The sequence below is a fragment of the Corvus cornix genome, chromosome 4, assembly GCF_000738735.6.
Source record: "Corvus cornix cornix isolate S_Up_H32 chromosome 4, ASM73873v5, whole genome shotgun sequence".
NCBI lineage: Eukaryota > Metazoa > Chordata > Aves > Passeriformes > Corvidae > Corvus > Corvus cornix.
The window spans coordinates 44,016,896-44,026,980 of NC_046334.1; positions in this window are offsets into that span (position 1 = coordinate 44,016,896).

Here is a 10,085-nt window from a genome sequence, read left to right on the forward strand (position 1 = left end):
ATTCCATTACCCACCTCCGAGGGTCCCTGTTGACTTTCCAGATTTATTTCCGCATGCACCTGCATCTAGTTTCCCCCATTATCACACAGGAGGAACAAGCTTTCTGATTTGTAATTAAAACACTTTGGATGATGTGTCAGACAGATGCTTACCAACCCTTGGGGACAGACTTTGATCACAGGTTCTGAATATATACTGCTGATTGATATTTAAAGTAATAATTCAAGAGACCCTTTTCCCCAGAAGCTTGTATGTCTTTGTAGATCTGTGAGAACTGATTATGTTCAGTCTGTATCCTTGTGATCCGTCTTTTGTGATTTAGTTTAATTGAGGAGTTAGACAACCTTTCTCCTCTTTCCCATGACACAGCCCTCTCCCTCTTGGCCTCATGTCACCTGTCCCGTGTAAAAGCACCTGGATTTCTGCTCAGGACTAGGCTTCTCCTCAGTTCCTCCATTTCTGAAAGTGCTCGTGATATCCACAGAATATACTGGAAAAGAATACCGAGCAGGTGTGGCAATTTGGAATCTAAATTAGCAGAAAGTATTTGGGAAAGTTATTGTTCTGGTTACCAAGCTAAAAGACTTCTTTCAAGACCCTTTCTTTGCTGGGTGTTGCTGAGAGCACCCACTCCGATGTGTGACCTTCAACAGTGTTCTGCAGTAGGCCTGAGTTACACCTGGGTACAAATTTGAATTAATGTAGGAGGCTTAAGGTTTTCTTCCCTTAAAGGGCTTCCTTCTGGAAGACTGTGGCAAAAGTTGACTGAAGCAACTAATAGAGCTTTTGCCAAACACAGCATGTTCTATTGATTCCTCAAGGGTATCAAACATTTAGGATAAAGAGGACTGATTGCTGATGCACCTGTATTATTTAGACCTTTTAATGTTGCTTAGCCAGCTTCCACTCTGACAGAGTCATCCCAATGTGGTTATCACTTCACTCTTCTAGCAGCCTTTTAGCCCACCATGTTCCTTCTCTCTAGAAAAAGTAAAGGTGTTCGTACTGTGCATGCTTCCTCATGTGTTCTTTAATATAGCCTTGAGACAAATAAAACTGGGATGCAGCAGATAAAAAACACTTTCTTGTTCCCTTTAGATGACACATTATCTTGTCACTGCTTTTAGTGGATCTAATCAGGCAGCCTGCCACCTCCAAAAAGCTACCAGGACTTTTAAGACCAGAATCCTGCTTTTGCTTGAGCAAAAACTGAAACAGTGCTAAAAACATCTTTTAAAACAGAACAACTTGTGAATAGTTAAGACAGACAGAATGAAAGGCATCACAAACATGCACCCTAAAGAGCAGCCTCTTTCTTCTAGGTTTTCCCTCAGCCTGGAGGCCCTTCAGGGACTTCCTGTGCTGTGGCCATCCAATCCAAATGCAGCTCCATACCATGTTATCTCATTCCAGGAACCTCACTTTTTTCCCCTCATCTTGTCCCAGAGTTGCCTTTGTGCCACCCTTTACTCATCTCATCACTTTCTCAGTACTTACAATGCCCACTCTCCCCTGTGAGACACAGGCTGCTCTGGGGAAGCTTCCCTTCCCAGCACATTCAGACAGCACCCGCAGTGTGCCAGGGCAGGGGATGGAAAAAATGACTAAAAAAATTCCCTTTTTATCCAGGGACTTACACCTAATCCAAGCATTTCTTACTTAAAGGAATCAGGCACAGCAAACAGAAGAAGAAAATGTCATGTATCATGGTGCTAAAAATGAGAAAAAAATAATGAGTGTATAAATATAGATGTTTATGTAAATATATATGCATATATACATATATTTTGCACATATGCAAAACTAGATATATTTATATACATACAAATTCAAAAGCACAAGGAAATAACTGTAGATGGGACTATATATTTTTGTGATAGGAAACAATAACTTTATTTCTGTGTTGAAAATATTTTGGGAAAAAAATTACAAAGATCCTGATTAAATACCATTCATAGAACTGAAGGATGCATATGGTGGTGCTGATAACAGCCATTCTCTCATATATTCCAGACCCTTTGTTCTGTATATCCCTCCTGTACCTATGCCCCATGGTGCGTGACCGTATGCTAAGTACCTTATAATACAAAACTCTGGGGTGAACTAGTTTCAGTTTCACCTGGTGATGCTTTTCTACTTAAATATTCAGTGGTTGAGAAAGACAAAAGCACATCAACTTAATTGTGGGGCATATTTAATTGAAATTCTTGTTCTGAATAAGATTTTCATGTCTCAAATCCAAACATTCATCTGAAAGATATTTAAAAGGCAGCATTTGCTCAGTATCTGCAGTTAATACAGGCCACTAGGCTCAGAAGACAATCTGTCATACTTGGGGGAATAAATGAAATACCCTTAAAGCCATCAGCTTCTAGAGTCAGTCTTGATTCATACCCAATACTTACAGGGTCAGAGTCAAGGGGAGATACTCTGTGTAACCACCCCAATATACATCATAGTGTTGTAAGAAGGAGTCCTTGTTACAGTATGGGATTAATACCTTTCAAGCTGGGGAGAAAATTGATTTTGTGCCTCCATCAACCGAGATGAATGCCCTAACCAGGCACGAAGAGAAAGAAACAGGATCTGTATCACTTTCTTCCAAGTTTTATTAATCTACTCTTTCCTACATTTTTAAGTAGAAGAACCTATCAAATAATTTTAAGTGAACTGGACTATTTTTAAACAATAATTTTATCAAGAAGAAAAATATTTCCTGTGTTACACCAAGGCTCCTACACTGAATATAGGCAGTTAACTGATTTCTGCTTGAAAAGTTGTTCCACCTGTTCTGAAATTTTATGAAATAGGATACTTAAGACTGAATTGTGTCAGCTTCTTACCCTGCCTTTCAGTCTTAAAAGTCTTCATAAACTCCTTTTAACTATTCAGGCAGCCTACAGCAATACACCATTGGAACACAGGAACTCACATAGGACTCACAAAGTTAACACAGTCTGCCAGAAAATCTCAGCCATAAAATAATAATGCTACTTCATTAAGAAATAATCCATTCATTTAAAGGTTATGTATTAATTCACTAAATTGTTTTGTATAGAATTCATATTACAATGAAACCTTTGAATTTCTTGCTCTCTAATATTAAGTAATAATGAAATGAGAGCAAAGTACCATTTTAAAACTTCCAATTTGAAATTATGCTTTAGCTGTAATGAGACATCTATCTAACTTCTCAAAAGTATAATTTAATTACTTAAGTCATGAAAAATATGACTTATGTTTCAAGTAGCATCTATCACAATTACACATATGCACTGAATCCCACTCACCACTAAGATCAGCACATTATGAATGATAACTCCTCATTGAGACATACCAGTAGGAGACATTTGAGGATGAAGATTTATGAACAGGCAAAGCTTCATTTAAATGAATGAAGCACAATATTTACAAGCAGCAAAACTTCTGACCTTCATATTTCAACTTCTTTCATTTTTTTGTGTTCTAATGAAAAATGAGTGTTTTAAAATACATCCTGTTTTGTAAATAGATGCTGTTTTGTTTGTATACAGATTCTTGTAAGATATGTTTTTGCCACTAAAAACAAGCCAAACCAACTTCAGTCAACCAAAATTTTTTAGCTTAATCTAAGCATAAGATCTTTGAACCCAAACAGAAGATTGGAACATTATAATATTGGACAGGGAGCTTTAAGTCTGCAATTCGGTTGTCGCTAACAATAGCTTTTACTGTGGAAAAAAACCAGCAATAATAGTAAATTTCATTTATGAAGTGCTGCTCTCAGAGTTCCAGGGAGTTTTGCATCCCAAGCAAGTAAAAGCAGCACAGGAAAGAGATCTTTTAAATTCTGCTTTAAAAAGCCAAATCCACAAACTGCTTTCCAAATATAAATAGGAATTTCATTTCGTTGGAAAACATACAGTAAAAGCTCAGACACCCACAGTCTTCAAAGTATTTTTAGACAAAATCATGAATTTTGATATTCTGACCTAAAAATTATACCATTAGGAAAGAGAATAAAAGAAAAATTGAAGAACTAGGACCCAATATTGCCAGAGTCCTTATAAAAATAAAAAACCAAACACAAAACTTTAAAATCAAAAACATAATCAAAAGAAGGACACTACTTCTGTATTTTTATATTTTCATGTATTTTTCTTATATCCATAATTCTGAAGAAAAATCTTTAACTCAACAAAGCAATAGACCAGACTATAAATATATTTATATATATAAAAATAAGTATGACTATATATGTCACTAATGAGTTCTGCAGGGTTCCATCTTAGGCCTGTGCTCTTTAACATCTTCATAAATGACTTGATGCAGAACTGGAAGGGATACAGAGCAAGTTTGCAGACAATACAAAACTGGGAGGAGCTTGACTCCTGTGAGGGCAGAGAGGGCCTGCAGAGAGACCTTGATAAATTGGAGGACTGGGCAGTCACCGACCAAATGAAGTTCAATGAGGAAAACTGCTGGATTCTGCACCTGGGATGGGGCAACCCTGGATGTATGGACGGACAGACTGAAGAATGAGATGCTGGAAAGCAGTGCCATGGAAAGGGACCTGGGTGTCCTGGTCAATGGCAAGTTGAACATGGGTCAGAAGTGCCCTGGCAACCAGCAGGGCCAGCTGTGTCCTGGGGTGCATCAGGCACAGCATTGCCAGCTGGGAAAGGGGGGGGATTGTCCCGCTCTGCTCTGGGACAGCCTCACCTCAAGTTGTGTGTGCACTTTTGGGCACCAGAATATAAAAAAGACATTAAGTTATTGGAGAGTGTCCAAAAGAGGGCCACAAAGGTGGTGAAGGGCCTTGAGGGGAAGCCATATGAGGAGCAGCTGAGGTCACTTGGTTTGTTCAGCCTGGAGAAGAGGAGACTGAGAGGAAACCTCTTTGCAGTCTACAACTTCTTCATGAGGGGAAGACGGGCAGCCAACACTGATCTCTTCTCTGTGATGACCAGTGTCAGGAACAAAAGGAATGGCCTGAGCTTGTATCAGAGGAGGTTTAGGTTAGGAGAAAAAGTTTCTTCACCCAGAGGGTGGTTGGACCCCAGAATGGGTTCCCTGGGGAAGCGGGCACAGCATCAATCCTGACAGAGTTCAAGAAATGTTTGGACAACATTTGCAGGAACATGTTGTGACTCTTGGGGTTGGTCCTGTGCAGGGTAAGGAGTTGGACTCAATGATCCTTGTGAGTGCCTTCAAACTCTGCATATTCTATGTTTCTCTGATATCATATCCTAGTGGACAATGGAATAAAAAAGAAAAGTTTGACTTGTGATTCCAAAGATATGTGGCTCTGGCCCTTGAAAGCAACCATATATTAAGAAAAAAAAGGATTCTCTTTCCTATGATGGGAACAGAAAATGGACTTCTTCTGTTGCACCTGCATTTAGACTTCTACCCTGAAAGAACCAGATTTTTTGTGTCATGACCAAATCCTAATCATTAACCAGGTTGTGTGCCATAATCTGGAATTTTTTTGTGCTGTCTGTAGAAAACAGCTATAATCACAAGGATTTTTCATCATGTCATCACTTTGTCTTAGTAGTTTTATGTGGACAAATCAATACTTATTTCTAAGTGACAAGTTCTATCAGAAAATCACTATTTATTAATCATTTAAAAAAATTTATAATGCTGTTACGTTGCAGATGAAGAGCTGCAGTATTCTGTTTATTTGGTCTGTATGAAATTTAAGGAATAAACAAACATCTTTTTAATCACATAACTGAGTATTGTATTTTTATTCTTTTTCTTTATGAGAATGTATATTACATGGGTAAATGAGGCAACAAGGAATGCATCATGCCACCGAAGAGAGGACATACCAGTGGAAGCAGGTTTTACCTACTATGAGACTTGAGATTAATTATATCTGTTCACAAATACATATTTATATAAATATAGTGGAAGGATCTTGACATTGAATTGGAAATTGACATATTCAAATGTGGCAATGAAGTAGATCATCTGTTATGTTAATGAAGCAGATTTATAAATGTTGTAATTGCATTAATCAAATGGGCAAAAAATAAAACCTTCAGCCCCACTCAGTGTTCAAAAAATACCCAAACCAAAACACAGGTATTCTTCTTTGAGGTGTGCAATCAATTACCAATGATAATTACAAAGGAGGAGAAACTTCATCATTAATGGAACAAGGGAAAGAAATAGAATGCTAAAACCAAATGCCAAAGGTAAGGCTAACATCAACTCACAAAGGTGCATATACATTAAACATGTCACATCTACGCTGCTTTAGAGAAGGCTACAGCATTTGGTGATAAACAAGGCAAAATTTCAGCCACAATTAGTCCAGGCTCCCAAACCTTCACTCTAATACCACGTCCAGTTACCAGTTTATCCTGCTACAATAATTTCTTTACCTCTCCCCTTTTCTATACCTTTCAGAAATATATCCAGTGTTAAACCATCATTGCTCAAAAATCAGTACATGTGTCTTTCATTTTGCTTAATTTAAAACTTCTGTAGACAAAAACATTTATTGTCAGTGTTTTAACTGAAATTACATTTTTCTGCAGTCATCCTCTACTTCTAAATGAGAAACAGTTTTACATGCTCAGTGCTGAAAGCCATTGATCATGAGATTTGAAACAATAGGTTTGTGGTGTTCTTACAGCTGAGCTCAGGCAAAAAAGTCTTTAGAGTGTGAGTGGTTAACAGAAAAGCTGCTGAGTGGCACCAGCTGGGTCATGAATATAAAAGTGCCTGTTGTCCTTTTAAGTCTGCACTTTAATAAAGCGTAGTGAGAAAAGGTCTATCAATTTTCTTTGACTAAGATCCTTCTTGGCAGATAGTAAGCCATGTGCTCTGTGGAGCTGAATCTTACCGGGTGTTGCCATGCAGCCTCCATGATGAAGCACAAGGAATTCTTCCTGATGTTACAACCCCTCATTTGGGAGTCTGTCCAGATATCTTTAGCCAGGAGCACAGAGACTCTGCAAGTGGTGTATACACAACTTTAAAGATGTTTTAGGGAGCTATTTGGCCAAGCACTGTCATGCTCATATTCCCTGATACAGCACACCAAGACCGTACACCACAGCACACAGGTGCCAGACAGGTGGTCCCCACAGGGCAGCAGTGTTAGCCTCAGTATCTACCTGTGACTGGTCCTGGATGTTGCTGAGCTGCTGTCTCCCATCAGCTGACAGCTCTGACCACTCAACCCAACGACCCCCAGCAAAACTAATTAGCTTCCCTGTTTCTCTTTTGGGCTTTAAATGATTCCTTGCTGTTGTTTTCCCTCTTGCTTTATTAATGATGCTGTATCAGCAATTCTATTTCTGTAACTTATTTTATCTCTATAGGCTGTCTTGTGGCTCTTTCTCCACAGCATGAGCCAAGGTATCACATCTAAGGCCTGTGGGCTAGACCATGGATCCTTCATATCCACGCAAGTAAACCCCTGGAATAGGGGGAGCACATGGCAAAGATTTCAGGGAGAGGGTTTCATCAGAGATCCTCGAGAAGACCTGCAGGCATAAAGCTGGCACAGAAGCAGTAAGTTTTGTAAACCTCATCAACAATGACTTATATTCCTCACTGCTATAGACTTGTTCATTGATTTAGTACCTACTTGTTCATGTATACACAGGCAATTTTTTTATTAACAGGCTTCATAATAACTTTGTTTCTCACACATATAGAGAAGAACCAGTTGCAGTAACTGAGATCATGAATGCAGATAGAACAGATTTCACAGCATCTGCATGCTTTATGCTTGAAGTTATTTCCTCTTTTTAAATAATTATTTTCCTAAAGTCTGGCTCAGTCTTCTATGAAGTATTACAAGAGAGCAGTGTGAGATTAAAGCTAAACATATTATCCAATTAATAATTAAAAAACAAACATTAACTTTCAAAACCTTGCATATTAAAATAAAAAAGAATAGAACCATCTATGTTTATTAAAAAAAGTCAATTAGATTGCTTTTTAAAGCAATATGTTTCACAAATTGTGCCTAAAGACAGTAAGAAATACTTGTCCCCTAAGATGAAATCAGAAATGCAGAAGTAGCAGAACCTCTGCTGCATTGTTCTGTGTTAACAGTGATTTTCATTTCCAAACCAACACAGCAGTTGTTCATTTCTTCATCTGAATAATGAGCAAAATGTCCACTGACCTTTTTCTGTAGTTCTCTGCCTATAATCATGGAGCTAATACTGCATTGTATAGCACTCTGATTCACAGGGTGGTCAAATGTGACTGCCAGTGTGGAAATTCTAAACAATTTTTACAAGCATCTCTTTCAAAACATGAGAAATAGAGTTTTATATAAGTGTTCTGAAACACTAGGACAGGACTCCTGAGGTGGATAACGGTTGGTTTTATGTGAGTAATGGCACCACTCCATGAACTGCTGAACTCATGTACAAAATGTTCTCCATATGCCTCATTGATATAGACCATTTGATTGCAAATGTGCTCTCTGGTATTAATCAGTAGATTGTTAATCTTAATATCATCTTGTGTTGTCACTAGACATTTAAATAAGTAAGTAATATAACAGGGAACTTTTTCCACTGATATGCCAGTAAATGTGCATTAGATGTTTCTGCATGCAGTGAAAGACTGCAATAAATATAGATAGCACAGAAAAACTCATCTGGCAACAACACAGAAAACATAGTAGTTTTGTATATAGCCTCCAAAGTTTTTCTACATAGTCCTAAGAATCCAAAGAAGTCTAATGAGTTTCCACAAGCCTCTTGCTTTCTCTTACCCTCAGGTTTTATAGTAGAAGACAGAGGAGTGTGTAAGTAGCTCCAGTAGCTCTAGAGTTTGTTGCATTTTTCTTTGCCACCTCTTTTTTTTTAGAACGAGTGACTTTATTGAATAGAGAATTTTAATTTGTATAAGCTAGAAAGAGACAACAGGTGTATCACAGAAATAAAGACATAAGGCTAGGATTTGGTCTATGTCTTAAACAAAAGGTAAATATTTTGGGCATGGTATCAATGAAGAAAATGATTTACTTGTAAAGAATAAGTTTATAAGAAAAAGAATATAAAATGGTCCTGGCACAGAAACACAGCATAACAATAAAAAAAACTTCCTGCATTATCTTGCTATTATTGTAAGATACAACCTTGTTTTACCTCAAACCCTGTTGAGTTGCTTGTCTCCAGTCCACTCTTTAACCTGCTTGAGAAGCTCTCAGAGGCTGGAGGAGATTGCTGGCTTGAAACATTTCAGGTACGTGTGTTGGGGGAAAAGGCAGGTCTTGCTCTGGCATGGTGATGCTCTGGTCTGCACTCCCCACCCTAATCTAGCCCCAGAGTGACCAGATGACCAGAAGACCCACCTGGGGGAAAGGCTCAGGCAGGCCAAAGGGTATTTAACCTGAGATACAAGGCAAACGCAACTTGACCCTACCTCCTGTTGGAGGTTTTATCACCTGAACATCACTGAACCAGGAGTAATAGTTATGTTTGTTAATTTCTACATCTTTTTGGTCTTTTTCTCTTTCTTCTTCTAATTCTCCCTTTCAGATTTTGTTTAGTAACTCAAAATGTACAGGCTTAGAGTTTGCTGATGGGCTAAGTCAATGCTTTGAGAAGTGTTTTATGTTGATTGAGTGCTGTTCTAAACCTTCTGCCAAAGTTCTTTGATTTTCTAAAGCTGCAGTAAAGTTTTTTTTGTGTTTTGACCTCTTGAGAATAACTCGTCAGCATTTCTCCTGTGCATCTAACTCAGGAGTACATGAAAAACCATAAGCCCTTTTAAGTGGCTTGTGGAGTGAGCTTTCTGGGCCCTACAGGAGGTCACTGCACTGAAATTAAGAAACCCTTTTCCCCCATAATTTCCAAGCAAAGTTATTTTTTGCAACATCTATATCTACTTTTATTTTAATTTTGAATTTGCCCTCTTGAATTTTAAAGATTCTTCCCCACAGATGGCCTACTTGTGGAAACTTTCCTGTCTGACCATCCAGGAGCCACTCTGGCAGCCACATTCCCATTATTAGAGACTGACTGCTGGGATCAAGGCCCTTTCACAGCAGGTGGTTACAGTGTCCCAACAGGTGCCCTGCTTGGCTCCCTACACAACCTACATTCACGTACTCAGAC